The following is a 12267-nucleotide window of genomic DNA, read 5'->3' as shown; positions in this document are numbered from 1 at the left end:
TAGGAATGTATTAGCTAACCACAGAACACAGCAGAGTATCTCTCGCTGAATCAGCTTTATTTTTGCAGCAGCACTATTTGAGCAGGTACTTTTGTATCTGTTTCTGCCATCTGTGATGTCTGAAGTAATTAGAAAAGAATTCATGTGCAAAAGAAAGGCAGTTCTCTGGGCTTTCATTGAGTTATGGTTGCTAGAGAAACCATTTCACTTAGTGATCAATATGTCCAGTATGTCTCTGTTGCTTTGTGCTTAACTCCCAAAGACACCAATGCAGAAGGGAGTGGGTCCATGGAAAACATTGAGGAAGAAGAAAGGAAAACCTTGAAATATTAACTTCAGTGAAAGAAAATCTGGATAACTTCTTCCCATGAAAGTAAAAAAAAATTAAGAAAATTAATGGCTTTGATTTTTGTACAAATTGAATAGGAATGGGATTTATTTTTCCATAGCAAATTGGCAGGTCCTCGGGATTCTCTTGCAATGCCAGGAAAGCAAAGGTGCAGCTCACCCAGCAGCCAGCCAAGCCCTTTCCAACATTTTTTTTCTCTGAATTGTCTTTCAATTAAGAAATATGAAAAAATGAAATGGACTTGTAGTTTTGAAGGACTCTGATCAATACAGGATATTAAATTCTGTTCACGGTCCCCTGAATCATAGACTGCTTTATACAGCCAAGGAACTGGAGCCCTAGAGAGACAGAGTAACTTCCTGGAACTAGAGAAAATAAAAGAAATGCTTAGCGAGGAACTCTGAGCACCGAGGGACTGTTTCATGTACTATGTTTTGAGGTCATTAAAGTACTTTTGCTTAAAAAACATGAAGTTGGCTCTTGTCTGCTTGATCACAGCCAGACAATTTCAGGTTGGTGGATAGCAATTTGAGAAGAGAGGAGAAGCATGATAGAATGACACAGTGACCCTTTTATGCAAACACTTTGCAGATTAGCAAAGGCTATTTCTTGAGACATAGTCCAAGTCTCGGAACCTAAGGGATTTAACATTTGCACATCAGTGCAGTTGCTTTTACTTTTTGCATGGAAGTCATTTTGAAATACATTATTGTGAGAATGATTAAATTTGAAATTATCTTGGTCAGAGTGACAGGCAGGAAAAAAAAAAAAGACAAAATGATGAAGTAATAGAAGAGCAAACATAAAAGAGATTTTCCAAATCCCTCTAAGGAAAGTGGAGAATTACAAGTGCATAAATACATGTATTAGTATCTATGTTTACCCACTTCAATAAAAATTTTACTTTCACATTACTTTTTTTTTTTGAGCTCAGTGAAATTCTTGGGCTATGTTGTTATGAAAGATAACAGGGTAGAATAAATTGATCTAATTTCTCTTTCAAAAGACGACAGCTAATAAATATAAAAGATGAAATTTAGATCTGTACCTAATCTTAAGATGGCCCCAAAAGGATGTCAGAGACAGTTTAAATGGAGACACACTAGTAATAAGATTTCTGCGCTGTTTAAAGAGGATAAAAATTGCTTACAAGATATTATATATAGGTACTTAAAAGTTACTTAAAAATGTATAGTTATGTAGATATATAGTTCCCACATGAGTGTCCCCTGGGGTCTTGCTTTTTAATCCACTCTGACATCCTCTGTCTTTTAATTGGTGTATTTAGACCATTCGTATTTAAAGTGATTATTGATTCTGATGAGAAGACCGCTGTCATCCGCATCCTTGTTTCTCTATAGGTAAAGTGTTCCATTTACCCGAGCTTCTTTCAGGTTTTTTTCTTTGTCTTTGGTTTTCTGCAGTGTGACTATGATACGCTTAGGTGTAGCTTTTTGGTGTTTGTCTTTCTGGGTGTTCTCTGAGCTTGCTGAAGTTTTGATCTGTTGTCTGTCATTAACTTTGTAAAATTCTTGGCCATTTATTAGTTAAAATATTTCCTTTGCTCCATTTCCTCTTTCCACTAGTTCTGATATTTCCATTGCATGTAAGTTGTACTTTTTAAAAACTGTCCTACAGTAATTAGATGTCCTGTTTTCGTCATTGTTTCTATTTTCGTTTCAGTTTAGGAAATTTCTATTGACCTATCTCTAAGCTCACTGATTCTTTCTTTGCTGGTGTCCAGTCACCAATGAGCCCATCTAAGGCAATTTTCATTAATTACAGTGTTTTGACCTGTAGTATTTCCTTTTGATTCTTCAAGTTCCATCTTTTTCTTCTTACATAACTATCTTTTCTCATTGCCTACTTCTTTCATTAGAGCCCTCATCATCTTGATCATGGTTATTTTAAATTCCTTATATGATAATTCCAAACCTGATGTCATATCTGAGTCTGGTTTTTATGTTTGCTTTTTGCCTTCAGACTGTGTTCCTTCTGGAACTTTAGCATGTCTTGTAATTTTTTGTTGTTGAAAACTAGATGTGCTGTATCAGGTCATAGGAGCTGAGGTAAATAGCACTTTAACGTGAGTTTTTATGTTAATCTAGCCAGGATTCAGGCTATGTTTAATGTTTGTTGTAGCTGTAGGGGTCCAGGGGCTTTAAATTACTCTATGGTTCTTGTCTTTGTCTCCCTGTTGTCTTTGGGCTTCCCTAAGTCCTCTTCCTCAGACATGTGCACCTTCCAGTAATGCGCTTTATCACACAGGAGCTCTATAGTGTGGTGGTAACATGGAGGAGGGGCAAAGCTCTATAATCGTATGATTAAATTTTAGGTTTTCAGTGAGCTTGTGTCTGTGGGCTAATACCTTCACAAGTGTTTCTAAAATTACAAAAAGAAAAAGATTTCCCCTCAGGTGAGACAGGAAGACCAGAAGGGGGCCGGGGTTGGGTGATTCCCTTTCAGCTTCCAATGAGACAAGGCCCTGGTGATGTCCTTTCCCTGGAGAGGAGGCTTTGTTATCAAGGAATCACTATTGTGGCCTCTCCCATTGCAGAGCACAGGCTCCGGACTTGCAGGCTCAGCGGCCATGGCTCATGGGCCCAGCCGCTCCACGGCATGCGGGATCTTCCCGGACCGGGGCACGAACCCACATCCCCTGCATCGGCAGGCGGACTCTCAACAACTTTGCCACTAGGGAAGCCCTCAAGGAACCTTTTGACATTTCACAGTGGTGACTCCTCTCCTCCCTCTGCATTGTTGCTGGGTCTGCACCAGGAAATCCTGGTGAGATTCCGGAGTTAAGCCCGCAAAGTGGTTCCGTCTCTCACTCACCCATACTCTACCTCCAGTAACTTGTCAGAGTTGCCATTTAGCTGTCCCTCACCAGCTCGTGACCCCTGAAGCTTCTGCTCCAGGCAAGCGTGACTCTCTGGATTCCCTGTTTCTCCAGATTTCAGGGTGGGGCTTGCTCTGAAATCTCAGTTCTCGGATGAGTCCAAGCAAGGTCATTCCTCTTCTCTTTGTCTTTGTATTAAGAGCAGGAGTGACAAACTTCTAAGCTCATTTCATGTCAGAGCTGAAACCAAAGTGGCTTCCTATCTATTTGGTTAAACCTAATCTTTAGTTCAAGGTTGCACCTACTGAATACAATTAAAAAGAGAAAAAGATGCTACACAGTCAATTATAAGCCACTATTTTCAGAATTGTTTGGTGGGGACACAGGCCAGCTCACAATCACATTCTCCTCTTTTCTTTAGGGAAACAGCCTACCGTATAAATTGAAAAATTGTTCTTACTCATTTCCCCTTTGTTCTTTGCCTCTTTTCCATCTCGTGCCTTTGGTCTCTGGTTCACTGGAATTTGAATTTAGAAAACTGACATTTTACTAGATTTTATTCTTGCGTTCACAGATGACCAAAGGAGTCTCTCTCAGTCTCTATGATTCTTTCTCAAGAAAAGTCCTCTTTTGCTGTAGCTGGCCCATTGCAGACTCTGCCAGGAGTTCAGAGAAGGCAATTTTCAACGGCCCTCTGTCAGTTCGCCTTCAGAGCACCTTGACCTTTATCACTGCTTGTACATTTTCCTCTTAAATTTGGATGGAAATTTTAAACAGCGAACTTGTTAAAGCAAACTTGTTAAAGACCCTGTGTGCAGCTTTGATTAAAGCCCTCTAATCTTCACCTTCATAATGAGATTTTCTTTGTGAGATGAAGTTTCTACTTTTTCACAAAAGCCCCTATTTTTTATGCCAAAAAAAAAAAATCTAACGAAATGTCCCAGCTAAGGAAAAGCCTCAGTGTGACACCGTTTTCCCTTATGTGATGTCGTGTCACTTAATGCTTCAGCCCATTTCATATCTCAGGTAAACAATATCCCATCTTTCAACTTTTAATCTCTTCGTTCAGCCTGGTCCGGCCCGCTGGTACCGTGTGAGAGAATCTGGCTCATCATGTTCAAAATGAGCTGAAAGAAAAGTGCTTATGACGGAATTTGCATTTTCCTACAGCAAAAATGAGAAAGGGAAAAAGCTGTAATAAAATTAATTGTACGTATTGCTAAGAATCTTGCTGCCGAAGTGCTTAGCATTAGAAATTCTTTAGACAGCTCAGCTCTGCGAGGAAAAGGGATTTTTCCCTCACGTAGCTTTAAATATAATTCAGTCTGCATCAGCCCTCTGAAGCTTCCAGAAGCACATTAAAAACGGAAGGTTCCTGGCGCGCACCTCAACTCTGTATTTTCAAATGCTAAACTCTGCATCGGAGCCTTTAGAGTACAGTCAGGTTAGGGGAGCTCATTATGAAAAGGTTAAATAGGTTAAAAAGTTTTAAAGGTGATGGAAAAGGGAGAGGGGTATGAAACAGTGACCAATGAGATGCTAGGATTATTCATAAAGAACTTTTCAAAGATGACTATGTCTCTCTGTATAAAAGGTAAATGTGGTGGCATTAAATATGAGTGACTAGTCTCACGATTAAAATAGGACCTTTCTCTATCCCAGTGATTTAAGGCCTTCCAGCCATTACCACGTGCGTCTTCCCAGTGTTTCTGCGAGGGGGACACGGGAGGTTCTACCCCCTTCTTACAGCTGGAGAAGTGAAATGCACCCCACAGGTCTGCTTGTCAGTCCATATTTTGGCTCTCACAGTTAAATCTCTCATAGCCCTGTATTTCCTAATCACTGGTTTGCAAGCAGCCCTGGTCTAAGGTAGTTTCCTCAAGACCTTGAAAGAAAAGAGTTTTCATAAAGCCAAACTCATTCCACTTGAAAAACTGACCTCTAAGTTGCACTTATGTCCTTTTCCTACTTACTTGGTTCTAGGAAACAAACAAACAAAATCTCTAAACATTACAAAAAAATTTACCGGTCCTGAAATCCCAAAGACTATTTATTGATGCCTAATCTCCAAATTGGAATAGCAATACTGACTTACCTGACAATCGGAAGTAAATAATGAAACACAGAGAAAAATACCCACACGTATTACCATAGGTAATGCTTTTCCTATTGATGTTTCTAAGGGCCTGCTTGTTACCTAGTGGACTCTTGTGCTGCCTGTGGCTACTGTATGCTAAGTCAGGTTGTGCCCCCGCTCAGAGGACTCCAGGCCCCAGGTACTCTCCCCGACTTCTCCTGTCACTCTGCCCATCTCTCTCTGCGCCTGCCCACCGCATCCCCACCCTCTTCCCCGTTGGTCCACGCATGCTCCTCCTGTATTACCTGTTCCTCCTTCTGGAAGCTTCCTCCCCTGCGAGCTTCAGGGCTCGTTCCTTCTTTGTTTGAGGCCGCCACTCAAATGTCACATTCCTAACTGTTCTGTCTAAAACCCCAGCTGCCCTCCCAGTGCGGCCGAGGCACTTCCCTCGCTCTGTATTTTTCCTTGGCACTTACCCCTGTCCGATTCGCTTGCATTTTCCTTATTCATTGTCTAGCACTGCAGTAGGACGTAAGCTTTCTGAGGGCAGGGAATTGGGTTTCACTAGTGGGATGCCTGGGGTGTAATAGCACCAATCAGATATCTGTTCAGCAAATCAGTATATGAACACGGTGTATGGAATATTACAAGTAGCATGAAAGCACGAGCAAAATAAATGCATAGTGAACAGATAAATTAAGAACTGTCATTGAAAAGGTCAACAGAACTAAGGTATAGTTATCACGTGAACAACATGATGATTACAAATAAGATTACAAGTTGGGCTTTCACTTTAAGAAAGATCTTTGTGCTCCCACTTGATATAAAGCCTTCACTTTCAGTATTTCACGTGTCTTCAGAATGTCTCTGGGCGGTGGACCAGGAGCTTTTTTCTTATTTCCTTTATTTAATTGTCAGAGTTCCTTAAAACGCTAATCGAGTCATCCAGATTGTGGCCTTGATTTTTCCCTTTGTTTCTGTTGCGGACACAGGCCGGTTGGTTCTTAGTAAAGTGAAAAGTGGCCTCGTCAGGGACCCAGGTGATCTTTACAACCTCTTGATCAGAAACTTGGATTCCTGTCTCAGGGTTCAAGGATGGTTTTCCTCTGCTGGGGGCTTTCCACATCATATCACTACATCCTCTGAAATCAGGCTGATCCTCTCCGCCGGATATAAAGTTAGTGAAAGTCTCTTTGTCGACAGAAACAAGCTTCCGTTTCAGTTTTACAAAGGCCAAAGTCAGAGCGAAACAGTACAGAGGCATCTGAATGAATATTATGAGAGAAACAGAGTCTTGCCTGGGTCTCCTGAAGGTAGAAGGATGAAAATTACACTAAAACAAAGGTGCAGATGACACCGTTAGTGGACACTTCCTTTGGTGACCGTGCTAAGTGCACGTGGTCAGCGAGGGACTGAGGCAGCGTGGGGATACCACGCAGATGACGGGGCAGCTGCGGGTCTCCAGACCAGAGGGAACTACTTCATCTTCAATGCTGCTACACAGCTTTGCTCTCCGAGCATCCTTTCTGGGGCCTGTTTTCTAAAATACCCACATGAGGCCCTGGCGACTAAAGTGAAACTCAAATCATTTGACGTCACTATGTTCTATCAGAAGACACTATTTTTTTCCCAACTCGATACACATTTTCTTCTGCATTTGTTGGGTTTGTGGGACTAAAGGGTTCATTCCAAGCCACGGACACAAGAGAATGCAAACTTGACTATCTGCTTTTGCACATTTGCAAATTTTGGGGGTTTACCAGCAACTCTTTCTTTTCCAATGTACCTTTGGTTATTAGATATTAGAATAAATAGACCTGGATTGAATGTAAATGATTTAATGTTCTGGGACATTATGACCTGTTACAAAGAAAGCAAGCTGGTAAGGGGTAGATCTTCAGCTCCTAAAGGGCACAAAGTGTACCCAATGCAGGCTTGTCTCTCGGAGCAAAAAACAAATAGTAAAGGTGTGTCTTCAGTGAAGAATGAGTGTGATTCCCTCTGAGAACAGTGAGAGTGAGGATGGAGACTTGGAGGGAGGGAGGGAGGGAGGATATGGGGGAAACGGCCAGAGAGGAGAGGCCTGTGTCCAGGCCGGGGCTGGCCCGCCTCAGGGAGGCTGATGGAGCAGCAGCAAGATTCGACCTGATGGAATTCCATCGCCCTCCATGAGTAAGGGGACAGTGCCACTTGCCACCTGGGCAGGCACGTCCTGGACCTGTTGTGTCCTGTTAGAGGAGAAACCAGAAGCCCCAGTCTGTTTCACTCGTCACTGGGGCTATTCTGGGAACCACTGGCCTCGAGGAGCCCCAAGATGAGCTTTATTCCAGGAGTCAGGACTTAGTGTTTTCAGGGTTACCAAAGGCAACTCCTTCTCCATCAGGAAGGCATAGCCCTGGTCAGAGGGGCCTGAGTGGGAGGTAATGGTGCCCATACTCAGGCTTCGTCTATAGAGAACTCGACGAGGGGAAAGACACATGCAGAACATGACCCACAAACGTAGAGATCTGAGCGAGCGCGTGTGTGCTTGTGCGTGTGCGTGTGTGTGAGATTGAGAGAGTCAGAGTCAGAGATGAAAACAGAGACACCTATAGTGCTTAAGATTTGGTTTTTGATAAACTCAAGTGTTTCAGGTTCCTGCTTCTCAGTGGTACTCAGACCAGAAGTAAGACTCAGATGCGACGCTGCCTCCAGAGGTTTACCTTTCGTTGCCTGGTGGGCTGATGTCTTCTCACTTCACACATTCATTGTCTTCCCTTGGTAGAAAAAGCAGGGCAACCAAACTGGCTTGACAAAAAGCTAAACAGTGAGTTACCTGGTCACCTACAGCGGGAGGCCCAGTTTTCCTTTATCACAGCGCTTATCACCGAGGGAAACAGTGCCGATGGGCCCTTGAGAGTTTCCCGTTCTATGAATCACCGCTCACAGACATTTTACTAAGTGCCAAACTCTTCTCTAACTGCTTTACATGTGCATCCCATGATGTAGAGCCCAGGACAGCTCCAGGAGCTCTGCTTCATTATCCCTCCATTGAGGAATTTGGGATCAAATGTGGGGGACTGCCTTGTCCGAAGTTCCACAGGCGGTAACTGGAGGGTCCAGGCAGTGGGGCCCCAGACACCGTGCTCTTAGCCACCATGCTGAAGGGCTTCTCCATCTTAGTAGTGTTTAAAAAATCAGAAAGCATAACTTTTGAAAGTAAAACAACCTTGGAGTGTGTAAAGAAAATGCCAGTGTTATCCCCCAGCTATTCTAAGTTAACCTGTGACAATAGATCGGTCTGTCTCTTTCCATACCATTGTCGACGAAAAATTAATCAGTCAATCTAAGAAAGAAAAGGAAAATTTTATTTGAGCCAAATATGAGGATTATAACCCAGGAAGAGCATCTGAGAAATCTGTAAGAACTGTTCTGCCCATTAGAAGTCAAGGCACAGTGTTTTGAGACGGAGGACTGGACAGTAAATGACGTATTATTGACAGTTTACGCAATCCAGATCGAAGCGTCATTGTGGCCCCTTACAAGATCAAGAAGGAATGTCATTTTTTTCCCTTGACTTAAATATCACTAATGTTTTTGTCAAATTTGCTTTTCTTTATTTTCTTTTACGTTTTTAAAATTGAAGTGTAGTTGATTTACAATATTGTGCCAATCTCTGCCGTGCAGCAAAACGACTCAGTTATATACATATAGACATTCTTTTTTGTATGTTCTTTTCCATTACGGTTTATCACAGGACATTGAATATAGTTCCCTGTACTATACAGTAGGACCTTGTTGTTGAGCCATTCTATGTATAATAGTTTACATCTGCTAATCACACACTCCCAGTCCTTCCCTCCCCCATCTCCCTCCCCCTTGTCAACCACAAGTCTGTTCTCTATATCTGTGAGTCTGTTTCTGTTTTGTAGGTAGGTTCATTTGTGCCATATTTTATTTTTTTATTTTTTTAAATAAATTTATTTATATATTTATTTTTGGCTGCGATTCTTGGTTGCGGTGCACAGGCTTCTCCTTGCAGTGGCTTCTCTTGTTGGGAGCATGGGCTCTAGGCGCGTGGGCTTCAGTAGTTGTGGCATGTGGCCTCAGTAGTTGTGGCTCGTGGGCTCTAGAGCACAGGCTCAGTACTTGTGGCGCACGGGCTTAGTTGCTCCGTGACATGTGGGATTGTTCCAGATCAGAGCTCAAACCCGTGTCCCCTGCATTGGCAGGCAGATTCTTTTTTGTTTTTTTTTTGCTGTACGCGGGCCTCTCACTGTTGTGGCCTCTCCCGTTGTGGAGCACAGGCTCCGGACGCGCAGGCTCAGCGGCCATGGCTCACGGGCCCAGCCACTCCACGGCATGTGGGATCTTCCCAGACTGGGGCACGAGCCCGCATCCCCTGCATCGTCAGGCGGACTCTCAACCACTGCGCCACCAGGGAAGCCCGGCAGGCAGATTCTTAACCACTGCGCCACCAGGGAAGTCCCTGCCATATTTTAGATTCCACATATAAGTGATATCTTATGGTATTTGTCTTTTTCTTTCTGACTTCATTTAGTATGATAATCTTTAGTTGCATCCATGTGGCTGCAAATGGCATTATTTCGTTATTTTTTGTGGCTAATATTCCATTGTATATATGTACCCCATCTTCTTTATCCATTCATCTGTTGATTGACACTTAGGTTGTTTCCATATCTTGGCTATTGTGAATAGTGCTGCTAAAAATATGGAACTCTTCGTGAATTTGTGTGTCATCCTTGCACAGGAGCCATGCCAATCTCCTCTGTATCGTTCCAATTTTAGTATATGTGCCGCCGAAGCTGGCACAGGACTGTTATGTTTTAAGGAGTTGTCCTGTTGATGCTGGGAGAACGTTGCCGTTGAGCAGGTTATTTCTGCCGATGGAGGAGGTTTGGTTGATGTATAATGCAGATACATAATGCATAGTCGGAGGGAGAGAAGAGGCCAGAGGACAGAGAAAAATTCTTCTGTTTAAATTTTTCTTGTCTTGCCATAAAATATGAATTTTATTCCACACCATCTTTACTCCATTTCTTTCTGCAGATGCCCAAATGTAAGAATTTTGTTTTCTACAGAATGAGATGACATGAGACACATTAAATCAATCTTTGCCTTTTGACTTAGCAGAAATAATATGGATATTATTTCTAGTCAATAGCCATAGATCCAATTCATTCTTTTGAATAGCTGAGGAACATTTTTTTAAGGACAGAGGTGTGTCATAGTATATTCAATCACTCTCCTACTAATAGAGATTAAGGTGTGCTAGTTGGTTTTTTTTTTTTGGTGGGGGGGTGGCTTTTTTTTAAACCACTGGAAACAACACTGAAAAAAATTCTTTGTACATGTGTCCATAAGTACTGAAATATTTGTTTCTATATGTGAAGCCCACAAATTGAAATCATTAGGTCAAATAGTAAGAAATTATCAGGGTAAAATTTTAATAGATATTGACAAATTTATGGTAATGATGTCTATTTATTTTAGTCTTTGTACAACTCTTCTTTCTATTTCAAAAGGTAACTGAAAGAAGTTTTGATTCTAGAAGACTCTCCCATCTTGTTCTTGGGAAATGAGCAAACAGATATGCTATTGTGAAAATATTTGGAGTATAAAAAGTATTAGTAAGTGTTGGCTAACTACTATACAAGCAACCCCAAATCTCAAAGACTTAACCAAGAACTTTTATTTCTTACTCATGTCACAATCCAATGCCGCTCAGTAGGGGACGGGAGGAAGGGAGATGTGACATGTTGTGCCCCATGTCGTCACTCAGGACCCAGTCTCCTTCTATCTAAGGCTCCACCCACTTTTAGGTCCTCTGAATTGTCTCCATTTAGTCAGTGAATAGAAAACAATAAGAATTGGGAGTAGGAAGACTTTATGTGCTAGGCTTGGAAGTGGAACACATCATATTCCACTGGGTAAGAGTCCATTGACCCAGGGCAGCTGGAAAAGTACCCCAGCTGAGTGCCGAGAAAAAAAGTTGCAACATGGGTATTGTACTTCATTTTCAACCGCGGTGGGAGTGAAAAGAGTAGTTGTGAGAAAAGGCTGGAGAGTCGTCATGGTAATCAATAATGAAACCTGCAATAGGATGTAATTTACTAGTGGCCGAAGACAACAGAGGAGATTTTTTTTTTCTTGTTTATCGTGCTTCACTTTATTGCGTTTTTTTACAAATTGTTTGTGGCAACCCTGCATTAGGTTTATTGGCGCCATTTTTTCCAACAGCATTTGCTCAGTTCATGTCTCTGTGTCACATTTTAGTAATTCTTGCAATATTTCAGACTTTTTCATTGTTATATTTGCTATGGTGATCTGTGATCCGTGATCTTTGATGTTACTGTTGCAAAAAGATTTAGACTGGCTGAAGGCTCAGAGGATGGTTAGCATGTTTTAGCCATGAAGTATTTTTTAATTAAGGCATTTGCACACTGAACAGACTACAGTATAGTGTAGACAGAGCTTTTACACGCCCTGGGAAAACAAAAAACCTGTGACTCTCTTTACTGCAGTGGTCTGGAACCAAACCTGCAACGGCCCCGCGGTCTGCCTGTATATGTAATAAAAGGAAGTGTGAAGATTTTTGTGTTGGCTGATTTAGGTGAACATGAAAGGGAAGGTGGGCTAGATGGTGCTAGTGTTGAGCTGAAAGTCTAGACATAAGCTCCACATCCTGGCTCCACCATGAGTTCTCTGGGCAAATCACTCCACTTCTTTGGGTCTCGAGTTCTTTAGCTGGATATAGACTTGGAACAGAAATAGGTAAACTCTAAGATGTCTCACTACTCTTAACAGATTGACTGCTAAAATATGTCCTTTTTACCCATTTAGGTTGTGATATTATTAGCTTTTTGAACAAATTTGGAGACATACACTCCAAAGTTACAAATAACAGTACACAGTCCAGTTTGCCATGTTTACTTCTTGTCGTTTGTAAATTTAAAACACATTAGTTCAAGGGTTAAAAGGACATTGTCTTTTCAATTTAGC

At 41.9% G+C, this 12267-nt stretch overlaps 1 non-coding gene across 1 annotated transcript; it reads right to left on the bottom strand.

Moving 5' to 3' along the window:
- Positions 1-9970: 9970 nt before the first annotated feature.
- LOC132413421 (U6 spliceosomal RNA) lies at positions 9971-10077 on the bottom strand. Its single transcript, XR_009516720.1, has one exon. It is a non-coding gene; the product is annotated as a U6 spliceosomal RNA (small nuclear RNA).
- Between the last annotated feature and the right edge of the window lie 2190 nt (positions 10078-12267).

This window comes from Delphinus delphis, chromosome 17, assembly GCF_949987515.2.
Source record: "Delphinus delphis chromosome 17, mDelDel1.2, whole genome shotgun sequence".
Taxonomy (NCBI): Eukaryota; Metazoa; Chordata; class Mammalia; order Artiodactyla; family Delphinidae; genus Delphinus; species Delphinus delphis.
Note: the sequence above shows the minus strand (reverse complement) of the source record. Positions and strands in the feature narration are given on the sequence as shown.